Source organism: Nuphar pumila, chromosome 6 (genome assembly GCF_984573655.1).
Source record: "Nuphar pumila chromosome 6, dmNupPumi1.hap1.1, whole genome shotgun sequence".
Lineage (NCBI taxonomy): Eukaryota > Viridiplantae > Streptophyta > Magnoliopsida > Nymphaeales > Nymphaeaceae > Nuphar > Nuphar pumila.
In genome coordinates, this window is record NC_143254.1 from 1,942,300 (window position 1) to 1,955,656 (window position 13,357).

At 38.4% G+C, this 13,357-nt stretch overlaps 1 pseudogene; it reads right to left on the reverse strand.

Annotated features, from left to right (window-relative positions):
• Positions 1-11,423: 11,423 nt before the first annotated feature.
• The window catches only part of LOC149833644 (protein TPR1-like), a 29,652-nt pseudogene continuing 27,718 nt past the window's right edge, over positions 11,424-13,357 (reverse strand).

Consider the following 13,357-nt stretch of genomic DNA (forward strand, 5'->3'; position numbering starts at 1 on the left):
ATCTCTGATCTTGGGGGTGGTTTTTCTGTGTAAATAACAAAAAAAAAAAACTTCTGGTAACTATGGTCACAAATATTGCTTCTTTCTTAAAATGTCGTGATATAATGAAATTTGATAAAATCTTGAAAAGATATAACATTTCATAATATTGTTTATTTAAAAAAAATCAATAATGTTTAAAGCTAGATTACTATCTTTTTAGATTTTCATGCATTTACTTTATTTTTATGATAATAGGGAGAAACCACAGTTTTTTGCTGTCGGTGTAAAACTTTACATGTACTTCCTCGTGCCTCTTAGAAGTTGTTTTTCTATTGGATATTGAACTCTCAATGTGCTTCAACTTGAATACCTCAAGTCAACTCATTTAGCCCGCATTACAATGAGAACGGAGCCCCTGACATGTTACTGACTTAATTTTTTTTTTTTATGTATATGCTACATGAGTTTTACATAAACTGATTTAAATGAGTTGGGCCGAGATGGATCAGTTCGTGCTTTTCTTGCTTATATTAAACAAAACCAAACGAGCTCCATGCAAGCCGAACGGAGCGGAGCCACGAGCTGATCGGTTTGTTTACCAGCCCGAAAGAGCTGAGCTTGGGCGGTTCGAGCTCTGTTCGTTAAGGATACATTCAGCTCGAGCTTGGCTCATGCTGAGCCCAAGCTCATTACACTACAAGAAAATACGTTGTTAGCGACAGAATACTTTCGTCGCTAGTTAGCGACGGATTAACGAGCGAAAATCATTTGTCGCTATAATGAATGAAATTTATGAAAATAACGACAGATGATATCCCGTTGCACAATCCGTCGCTACTTAGCGACGGATTTTGCGACATAGTGTTTTGTCGTAACGGACGCAACATTTGGCGACGGCCTTTGCGACGAAACATTGTCTGTCGCTACGTAGCGACGGAATGGGCGACAGAATATATTCTATCGCTAGTTTCGTAAATTTGATTTACATCGGCTTAGCAACGGAATTAATCTGTCGCTAAGCCGTCGCGAATTTTCGAATAACCCTAATCCCAGATAGCTTTTCCTTTTCTTCTTTCTCTGCTCCTACTCCCGTCGTTCGTTGTTCGCCCGTTCCTGTCGTTCGGCCGCTTTCGCCGTTCGCCCGCTCCCGCCGTTCGCCGGTCCCACCGTCCGTCGTCCACAGGCCCCATCGTTCGCCGCCACCCGGAGATAGGTAAACGAGGGGGTCGGCCCCCACGCGTTTTCCGACAGGGGGTCGACCCCCTGCTTTTTCCGACAGGGGGTCGACCCCCTGCTTTTTCCGACAGGGGGTCGACCCCCTGCTTTTTCCGACAGGGGGTCGACCCCCTGCCTTTCTGGCAGGGGCTTAACCCCTTGCCGGAACAGGCAGGGGGTCGACCCCGACAGAGGGTTAACCCTCTGCCTTTCCGGCAGGGGGTCGACCCCCTGCCGGAACAGCAGGGGAGTCGACCCCCTGCCGGAACAGCCTCATTTTTTTTGGTGACTTCATTTTAAAACAGTGTTTTTTTGTGCAGATTTTTCAATGGAACCAGCTTGTGCTCAGCCACCTGTGGTAAGTAAGTGACAAAAACAATGCAAATCGGGTAAATACCCGTGGTAAGTAAGTGATGCAAGCGTATCACATGTTATTTAATTTATTAGATGTAACACTTTATTGTTCACACACTCACTTAGTTGTTGATATTTAGGGTTGCTCTGTTGGAGTTCGGAGATCATGATGAGCATGATTTTAATGTATGAATATGGAAGTATTCTTATTTTTGGAGTACGGAGTTCATGCTAGGCATGGTAGTAGTTAGTGAAACATTGAAGTGTGTTTGTTGTAGGTACATGTTTGTCATTTGTTTGATATGAATGATTACGATGTATTGCAATGTTTGATGTAATTATATACATGTTTGCATGTAGTTACTTTCAATTTGATTATGGCTTTCATGTGAAATTGTATAATAAAAGCATGCTTCAAATGATTGTATCGTGTCATTAATAGTTTGCACATGAAAATATTAAGTTATCAACGCATGCATCAAAATTCTTGTTATTGCATGACATTATATATTGCATGATAAATTTGATATTTTCTTCATCGTAGCATTCTGATTATTCTCTTTTAATTCGTTAGGTTATTATTCGTAACATCATAAGAAAATGACTGCAAACCGTGAATGGATGTACCGTAGGATAGTGGACAATGAGTTATCGCATGAATATATGGATGGTGTTGAAAGTTTTATTGAATTTGCAACGGCAAGTGTCAGTACAGTGGATCCCACAGGTCGGATTAGGTGTCCCTGCAAGATTTGTAAGAATAATCGATTTGTAGAACCTCATGGCGTTAGACATCACCTATACATGAAGGGTTTTGTGAGTGATTATCAGAACTGGATGTTTCATGGAGAAGAATTTAGAAACAATTTTGATGCACGGGTGAATGTGGTGCACGATAATCCATATATGGATTTGATATTTGATGCCGCAGGAACAAAACTGGGTTCTGCTATGAGTTCTAGTGATGTAAGAACTGTCGTAGATGAAGAATCACCAAACGATGCAGCTAGTAGATTTTATGATTTACTTAGAGATGCTGATGAGCCACTTTGGAACGGTTGCGAGAGTCACACTATCTTGTCTGCAGTTCTTCAACTAATGAATTTGAAGTCCGAGTATAATTTGAGTCAATCATGTTTTGACCGTTTGTGCATGATTGTGAAGAGTATGTTGCCCAAAAATGAGAAATTGCCACAAAATTTCTATCGTGCAAAAGTTATGGTCAACGCTCTAGGTATAAATTACAAAAAGATTGATGTTTGTCCAAATCACTGCATGTTGTATTTCAAGGAGCAAAAAAACAACATATCATGCCCGTCATGTGGGCATCCTCGATTCAAGCCAAAGACAAAAGGCAATAGTAGCACGAGATCAAAGGAAGTTTCATACAAGTCGCTCCGCTACTTTCCTATCACTCTTAGATTGCAGCGATTGTATATGTCTTCAAGGACAGCTAAACACATGAGATGACATGCAAATAAAGTTTGACACGATGAAAACAAGATCACGCATCCTGTTGGCGCTAAAGTTTGGAAGCACTTTGATCGTACTCATCAGAACTTCGCAATGGAAGTGTGAAATGTTAGACACAGTCTATGTACAGACGAATTTAATCCATTTGGGGGTAAATCAACTCCATACTCATGTTGGTCAGTATTTGTAACTCCATACAATTTTCCACCAAGCTTGTGTATGAAACGTCCAAATCTTTTCTTGTCTCTGTTGATCCCTGGTCCGACTTCACCTGGCCAAAATCTTGATGTATATTTAAGGCCATTGATTAATGAACTAAAAGTACTGTGAGATGACGATGTTACCACGTATGATGCCCACAAAAAACAAAATTTCAACATGAAGGTCATTGTTCTATGGACAATCAGTGACTTCCCTGCATATGGTATGCTATCTGGTTGGAGCACACATGGGAGGTTGGCATGTCTGTACTGCATGGAGGATTCCAAAGCTTTTAGATTGACACATAAAAGGAAGCCTTGCTGGTTTGAGTGCCATCATCGATTTCTACCCAGCGACCATCCGTTCCGACGATAAAAGAATGCATTTAAAACAGACACAACTAAAATAGAAGGTTCATCCTCAAGATTGTCTGGCATAGAGATTCTAAGAAGATTGTGATACTTTCCAGATGTATTAATAGATGTCCGCAGTCCTACACCCTTCCGTAGATTTGGGAATGATCACAATTGGACGAAGAAATCTATTTTTTGAGAACTACCGTATTGGCCGACCCTATTGATACAACATAATTTGGATGTGATGCATGTGGAGAAAAATGTGTTTGATAATGTGTTCAATACAGTAATGAATGTTAAAGAGAAAATGAAGGATAATCTGAAGGCCCGTATGGATTTAAAAGTAATATGTAAAAGACCAGAATTGGAACTCAAAGAGTATAATGGTAAAGTACTGAAACCAAAGGCAAAGTACGTGTTTGGACCTGATCAAATAAAACATGTATGTCAATGGTTGAAACAATTGAGATTTCCAGATGAATATGTCTCTAACATTGCTCGGGCTGTGAAGATTGACGATAGACAGTTATATGGGTTGAAGAGCCATGATTGTCATATCTTTATGCAACGATTGATACCCCTAGCATTCCATGATATGTTAGACAAACCTATATGGGGGGTATTGTCTGAGTTGAGTGGATTTTTCAGAACATTGTGCGCATCGAAGGTCGTAGTATCATATGTAAAGAATCTCGAGGACTCTGTCATCACCACTGTTTGTCTGCTAGAAAAGATATTTCCGCCAGCATTTTTCGATGTTATGGAACATTTGATCATACATTTGCCATATGAACTAAGGGTTGGTGGCCCTGTGTAATATCGATGGATGTACCCATTTGAAAGGTATATGTTTTTTTTTATATTTGTCTCTTTAATGGTAGATATTTAAAATTTGAAATGTATATTTTTGCCAAATGCATGTTCGACCTCAAAAAAAAGGTTCGTAATAAAGCAAGAGTAGAAGACTCTATTTGTGAGGCGTACACTTTAGAAGAGATTTCAAATTTCTCATCTATGTACTTCGAACCTCATATTCCAATACGTTACACATGCCCGCCCCGTAACGATGATGAAGAACAAGTAACTGTAGCTGACAAGCTATCAATATTTCAACCACTTGAGCATGCATTTGGTAGTTGTCGATCAAGGCTCTTGACAGATCGAGAGCAAGACGCAACATACATCTATATTCTTTTTAATTGCTCAGCGATCGACCCATACATCGAGTAAGTATATGTAGACGCAACACAATTATAAAGCCTTTTATTATCTATACGTGGATACATGGCTATGTAATATAAGTATTTGTGGTTTGCAGACGATTTGATCTGGAGTTGCAAAGAGAAGTTTCACATTTCACTGATGCAAAAGTATAAAAAAAACGTGAAACTAAATTTGTGGAGTGGTTGAAACAGTTGGTAAAGAAGCTAACATAAATTTTGTACTTGTAAACAACACCAAGTTACTTAATTGGTCGTGATCACAATCATTGTTTATGTCTGTGCGTAGGCCCACCATGGTGATGTTAAAGATCAAGGAATATGTGATTTAAAAAATGGTCCGACCAAAGTTGTGCAATGCTACAACGGGTACATCATAAATGGCTATCAATTTCATACAAAAGATTACGGTATAAACAAATCACCGATGAATAGTGGCGTGTGTGTCAAGGTAGTAGCTACGGTAAAAATGAACATGATTACTACGGTGTTATAGAGGAAATAATGGAGTTGACTTACTTAAGCATAAATAACAGGGTAACTTTATTTAAGTGTTATTGGTTTGATCCAACTACAACAAGACTCGACAAAGCTTCAGACATATGTTATTTGTTAGAATATGGTTCGTGGAGGTTACAGTGGTCGCTCATCCAGTAGTAGCCAGGCTCAATCTTCATCTTCACGGGCTCCTGTGATAGGTATATCATTTAACTAATTGGATGCTTGATTAGTTCAAATGCGCATTCTGAGAATTTCTAACGTATTTTTTTACAAATGATGTTTCGCCTGAACATGACCCACCTACACCAGTTGATCACACAAGTCAGGAGCCAACACAGAAAGCAGAGTCTTCCCAGTCTGGCATAAGAAGACTCATTCGAATAGTGTATCTCGATAATCGACCGTAAGTATTTCATTTTCAATTATTGCATATCTTATAAATATTTTATATTGATATTTATTGTGTACCAATTCATGTGCAGCACGAGGTTTGAGACACAAGAAGTAGTACGCGAGATTATAAATTCACTTCTTCAACATCTACCAGGACCGATTGCTCAATGGAAAGAGTATCCAAAGGAGGTGTTAGACAGATTATGGTCTTCATTCACAATATACAGTTGTTTCTCATAGTTAATATGTTTCATATTTAATTTTTTTAGTCATGTCTACTAACTTTCTGAAAATATTTGTAGGCTTCGAATCGCTTCGCGACTATGGTGGAAGAAAATGATGCAAGGAAGGTGTGGCAGAAGGTGACTGCCAATCGATTTGCAGACATGCTGCACAATATGAAGACTGCTGCAAAAAAAAACATCTGGCGGAATAGATGATCCACTACAGTGGAAAGGTCATGACCCTATTACTATCAGGAGAGATTATTGGGATGAAATGTGCGATAAGTCGGCGGGAGATGCATTTCGAAATCGCTCTGCGAAGGCTACACAAAATCGAGCGAAAATGCCCAAAGCTCATCTACATACAGATGGATCTAAGACATTTGGGAGCCACCTAAAAAAAATGGTAACTCATCAATATATAATATTAATTTTATAAGTATTGTTGCAAACTTGTTAATTAAATCTTTTATCATTTAACTTCGCAGGAAGCAGAAAAAGGAGACATTGTACCATATAAGGATGTGTTTGTTGAAACACATAAACGGAAGACCACGAGAGACTTTGTATCAGAGAAGGCGAGAACAACAACAGTATGTATTTATTCTATTAATAATCATTACAATATGCAAGTTATCATAATGTTATCATTAATTATTAATGCATAATTTAAACATTATTTTGTAGGAGGCATATGAGCAACAGATGGTAGAGCGATATGGCGATGACGCTACTCAGCATCCATCATTTGATCATGCAGCATGGGTGATTGCAGCAGATGAACCCAAAAAAAGTCGTGTGTTCGGGTTTAGGAGTAATATGAACACTTCACCTGTTATTGCTTCTTCCAGTTACGGCTCACAGACTTCTTCCGCTGACATAAGCTCCAAGCAGCAGACTATTCTTTCCTGTGAAGATGTACGCCAGATCATTAAGGACACACTGCGTGACTACTTCCATGACATTGTCGCCGATGTTCTCCGATATGAGTTCAACAGTTTTTGTTGAACAGGGGATCTTCGATTGCAGGTCCCTCTCAGGTATAATCACATATTCAGTTTTTTGACTGTCTTAGAACACATATGAGCATAATCGAATCACATATATAACTTTTTGCCTGCCTTAGAGCACATATAAGCATGATAGAATCACATATAGAGTTTTTTGCCTGCCTTAGAGCACATATGAGCATGATAGAATCACATATAAAGTTTTTTTTACTGTCTTAGAACACATATGAGCATGCTATAATCACATATTCAGTTTTTTGACTGCCTTAGAACACATATGAGCATGTTATAATCACATATTTAGTTTTTTGACTACTTTAAAACACATATGAGCATGCCAAAATCACATATAAAGTTTTTTTACTGCCTTAGAACATATATCATTCATGATAGAATCACATATAAAGTTTTTTGTTTTGCCTGCCTTAGAGCACATATGAGCATGATAGAATCACATATAGAGTTTTTCTGACTGTCTTAGAACACATATGAGCATGCTATAATCACATATTCAATTTTTTGACTGCCTTAGCACACATATGAGCATGATCGAATCACATATATAGCGTTTTGCCTGCCTTAAAGCACATATGAGCATTGTAGAATCACATATAGAGTTTTTCTAGCTGCCTTAGAACACATATGAGCATGATATAATCACATATAAAGTTTTTTTACTGCCTTAAAACACATATCATTCATGATAGAATCACATATAGAGTTTTTTGCCTGCCTTAGAGCACATATGAGCATGATAGAATCACATATAAAGTTTTTTTACTGCCTTAAAACACATATGAGCACATGATAGAATCACATATAGTGTATAATTTATTTCATAATATTTTGTTTATCAATACTGACTGTTCTTTTCTTGTGTAGGCTGCTAGCGATAATCAACATAGCGGAGCTGAAGGGACGGATCAAGGCAATGAACAAGAAGACGCAGAAAATCTTGGCGATGATTAGAGAAGTGTGTTGAAGAAGTTCTATTTTTTTTTGTTTTGAAATTGTAATTGTTGAATTGTAAATAATTAAACTTGTTAATTTTAAGGTGGAACGATTAATTGTTGTAGATTCCTTTTATATGAAATTTTATGTGTACTTTGTTTTTTATTTACAGGAAATATAAATTGTACAGGAAATATAAATTGTACCGTTCTCGATATTTAATTTTCGAATATTTTTTTTTATTTTTTTTCGTATTTGTGACGGATTATTCCGTCGCTATGCATATAAATCTAGCGATGGCTTAGCGACGGATGTAAATCCGTCGCCAACCGAGGTCGTCGTTTAGTATCGGCGGATTGGCGACGGAATACGTCGTTCATTATTCCGTCGCACCTAGCGACGGAACTGGCGACATGTATTCCGTCGCCAGTTAGCGTCGAAAAATTTGCGACGTAAGCTTTCCGTTGCCTCGTCGTCGCTAAGCCGATTAGCGACGGAATAACGACAGAAAGTGGTTGTCGCTAATCCACTGCTTTGTTGTGGTGTTATGAGCTGAGTTTGAAGAGCCAATCACAAGCTTGCTTGTTTTCTTTAAAAAAATATTTTTAAGTTTTTTTTAAGCTTAATAATATATTAAAAATATATATAATATGTATAAAATATATAATATATAAGTATATATCATGTAAAATGAGCTAATGCGAGCCGAGCCAAGTCAAGCTTGGCATGTTCATCTGCTTGGTGGAACCAGACTTGGACCAGAGTTTTGGGTATGGTATCGGGTCCGGACCCAGGTCTAATTGGGTCTACTATAAGAGAAACCATACTCAGACCCGATAAGAACTACATGAACCAGATCCGGGCCATACCTGGTAAAATAATATTTTTGTTATCATTTTTACATTAAAAATTTGTGGGTCTTAATCGCAACTCGGGTCGGGCCCGGGTCTGGTATAAAAATTTCACAAACTATACCCGGGTCCATGTATTAATCAGACATTTGAATCCGAATCTTAATTGAATCTTCTTATTTGTTACCAGACCCGGACCCTATAGGGTTTGGTCCGGGTCAACCCGACCCGTTGACAGTTGACACCCTAATGGTACCACGCCTCTAAGTGTCGGGTCTGTGGCATGCAATTCAATGTGTCACACACACATTCACACACTCATGAGATTATAGACACGAAGGCGCATTTATGTCCCAAGTGCTCACTTGGTAGGTCTTGTATGCAACAAAGGAGACCAAGGTCACGTTTGCCAACCAGAAAAATGGAAGGCCTTAACTCTCTTTTTTCCCTTGTACAAACACAACCACAAATAAAGAGGTTTGTCTGGCTTTGTTTCGGCTAATTTTCAAACGCTCAAAACCTTTTTACTTCACCATATCACAATTTTCAAACTGACCTCAAACTTTTGCCTACTTTAAGAAAAAAATCCCCTTTCTTGTCCTTCTAGGTTAAATCTTGGATTGTTTTTTATGAACCCTAGCCAAGGCGAGGATAATCCCCGGTGGGACCCCACGACTACCCTGCCTTACGTGGCCCCACCTCTGAAAGGCACTCACACACCCGGTGGGAGTCGAACTTGGGACGAAGAGGTCAGCACCTTCTCCCTAAACTTTCCAATGGTAAAGCATGATTCAAATAATCGAATCCATCCAAACACCTCCTCTGTGTGCATTTGCAGAAAGGAAAGATAAAAAATTACTGGATTTTTGGAGGTTCACACAATAGATAAGAAATCTATTTCTAGTGATATTCCCGCTGTGGGTTCGTCATCCTATCAGTGATTGCATTGAATTATTTCTAGAAGCAGGGTGGAGACCACCAATCCTACACCTGCTGAATTGCTGATCAATTATCAACGATACTATTTTACAAAAAAAAGTAAATAATTAGTTTAGAGAGGGGGGTTTGGGGGGCGGGGAGGAGCAGACGGGACTAAAAAGGTTGTTTATAAGGGTTATGACCTATGGTTTTGAGGGGGCGTTTGGATGATTAACCTGGTTACTTGGAAACCAGGTATTAGGATTATTTTGAATAAAAAAACCATGAAAAACCTAGAAATGTTATGTGATTGACAAACAAGTAATGAGCAATTAACCAATTTTTTTTGCAATTGTTGTGTAGATGGCAACCAACTTATTTAATGTGTTTTTTTTTCTTTCTCAAAACAGTGTTTTTTAACATATCCAAGTTCTACAAAACCTTGTTCTTTTGTCACCCGAATACCTCTGTAATTTATATTGGTTATAACGTTGAAACCCTCAAAATGGCAATTTCCATACGGTTTTTAACATCATCCAAACTTTTCCCGAGTAATTCAATAAAATCAAACACACTGGCAGCCATAAACAAAAGATTTTTCTAAAGATGAAGGCAACTCAATGATGTTCCTGGAAAATATTGAAGCATAGATGTCCCTTATCCGTAGCCGTGTGCAGGTGACAGTATGTAATCTTATCAGGTTAGCCAGTTTATGCACTAAAGAACATTCTTATGAAAAGATTGAACATGTTTGCATCACAGAAAGGTTGGACTTTCCCCAAAAACGCACAGAAAATAGAGTGTTTCTCATGGAAAGCGAGGTGTCATGTAAGCTTTCCCGCAGAGCATTGCAAGAGGGCTCTTTGTCAGCATAGTTACAGAGATCATTTGGATAAGGAGTTTTCTTATTGCTATGAATACTTTGTTGGGAAAATCAATCGTGAATTTGATTATGTCATTGCACTCTCATCAAATTCAATGTTTTTGATGATCAAGCTGGGGGATTAAGGGTCCCCTCCTTTCCAGTAGACAAGCCCTATTGGTGGCTATACAACCAGGCAGTTATGCAACCACCCATACCACTGGGGTTTGAACTTGCAACGTCCCATCACATGGTGACTTTACACAAACTGCTCCTACCAAACAGACGGAGCCATGACCGACCAAAATATTTTCCAATAAAGTTAACATTCTGTGCAAGAAAAGCTGAACCAAAGTTGGTACAGATTCATAAGACCGAGTTATGGATATACACATCAAAAATTTAAGAAGACTTTACACAATCATTCGAAGACCTATGCTTAAAAACGATTCTTCCAAGACCAAGTTATGCATGTTTAGCACTGGATGTACAAGTTCAAGAGGATGTTTAGTTCCAAAATACATTTACTTAAAGCCTTGTAAAAAAGTTGAAAATCAAACAATCTACCGTGGCGGGGTGAAACTTCATAAATCATCTGATTTATGCAAATGCCAGGATCATCAGGACCAACAATGTACAGTTAAAACGACAGAACAATACACTACCAATGGTGCAATAAATAATCATATCATTAATAAAAAAAACTTGTTAATGAACCCCTTTCTCAGCCCTTGCTCCAATAAGCCTATAAAATCAAAGATTAAGAGAAGGTACCTACTATTGTACAAATTATATAACACAGGTGCAGATTGCATTACAAAAGGAACATTATACAATACAAGGTGTCATCATCACCTTGAGGCCTGGTCAGCAGCTTGGCTACTGATTGCAGATGAAGCAGACAATCCATCATCATCTTGAGGCCTGGTCAGCAGCTTGGCTACTGATTGCGGATGAAGCAGACAATCCACCATTTGATAGTCCATTATCAGCAGGAGCAGACGTTCCCCACTTTCCTTCAGATTCAGATGGCTCTATCACTTAAACTGCACCATCGGTCAACCCTATCGCAAACTGATTCGACTCGAATGGGGGTGTAGCAACTACAAGGGGGTACACCGAGCTGCATTACGAAATCACAGATTATTAAGTGAACCACTATAGGTGCATTGTTACAGCAAGAAAATGATTGATAGACAGACTAAAATAAACTATATTTCGTGATAAGGGGAAAATGTAGTTATCCAAATTCAGGTAACATCAAGTAGGAGGGAATTGGCACAAGGTCTAGATCAAAGAATCATAAGAGACACCAGCTTAATGTTGATATAAGACAGTGAAATAATACCACCTTCAGTTCGTGGACAGTAAAGTGATATAAGACACTGAAACAATATCACCTTCGGTTCATAGAGAGAGATATCCAAGACCAAAAAAATATCAGAACATAGTCGCAACTATGCTCTAAAGTGCAGAGTTTGAATTTTACCTGTTTGCTGCTGTGGAAACCAAGTATGCGGATGGAGATATGCGGCACCTTAGCCTCAAGCTATCAGCATCAAATACACCAATATTCCCATCACAAAAGGAAGCAAAAACAAGCTAGCTGTTGTAGGAATATGCAGCACAAGAAATAGGAACAGCTAAAAGATCCTGTACTACCCACTGCAGAAAGGATCAAGCATAAGAATTAAAATAGCAGCTACCAAATATCATCTGGGAAGGAAAAAAAGTTTACTCCCTAACCTGTCGGACACGTTCTAACTTGGAGGCATCATACACTGCAAGCTGAGTCTCATGGATGACCAACAAGCGGATCTGATCAGAGTGGAACTGAACTCGTGTGTCCCCACCAGATGCTTTTCCCACTGGCATCTGAATTATGACCGACTTTCGTTTCTCCCATGTGTCAGTATTCCAAACACAAATCTGCCAAGATAATTCATGAGAAGTTTTCATTTACTTTGCAAGTGTCCTCATCAGAAGGCTCCACACTAAAAGATCCTCTAATTGGCTTGAAGGAAAAAAAAAACTGCAACTATTTTCCTTTGCCTGAGACAAGCTACTGAAGCCTATACTTGACATTACCTCAAATGTACAAAACTCATCTGTGCCCCCACCAAGAGCATACAAAGAGTAATATGCTAGGGGATAAATCAGCAGAACAACATAGAAACTCAAACACATGAAAAAGAGGATCCAAAGAATTAACACACCTTTAAAATAGATGTTCAAGTATATGAAAATCATAAGATATAATAGACCAATGGAAAAGCAGATCATCATAAACAGCGATAAGCTGCAAAGTTAAAGGCAAAACACTAGACAACAGATAGTAAGAATTTTGATAGATAAAACAGGAATATTGGTAGAAAACACCAGCATGTAAAGCTTATAGAAGATGGAAGCTGTGCATCACAGAAAACAGTGGTAGAGGGCAACCGAGAAGGCAATGTCCTAATCACTCCATCAAAAGTTTCTAAAATTGAATTTAAAAGGTAGTTGCAGAGGCAGTATATGTAGCACAATTCCACAACCAATTCTTTAGTGTTGAAAATGTAAATGCATCTAAGATCAAGACGATCTCCTATAGGACTAGATTTCATCCCTTGATCCAAGATTATTTACAAATATCTTTAAGAATCTTTCATTGGAAACATCCCTTTGAGAACGATTTGATTGGCCAAGTTTCAAGACTCTAGTCAGGTGGCAACAAGATTTCATTACATTCCCCGTGATCATATAGCATGCAAAAACATACATTCATATTTATTACCAGTACACAAGTATTCCATTCTAAATTTCAGTTAAGAGCTTATAGACTGGGAAGATGTCCAGGCTTATCA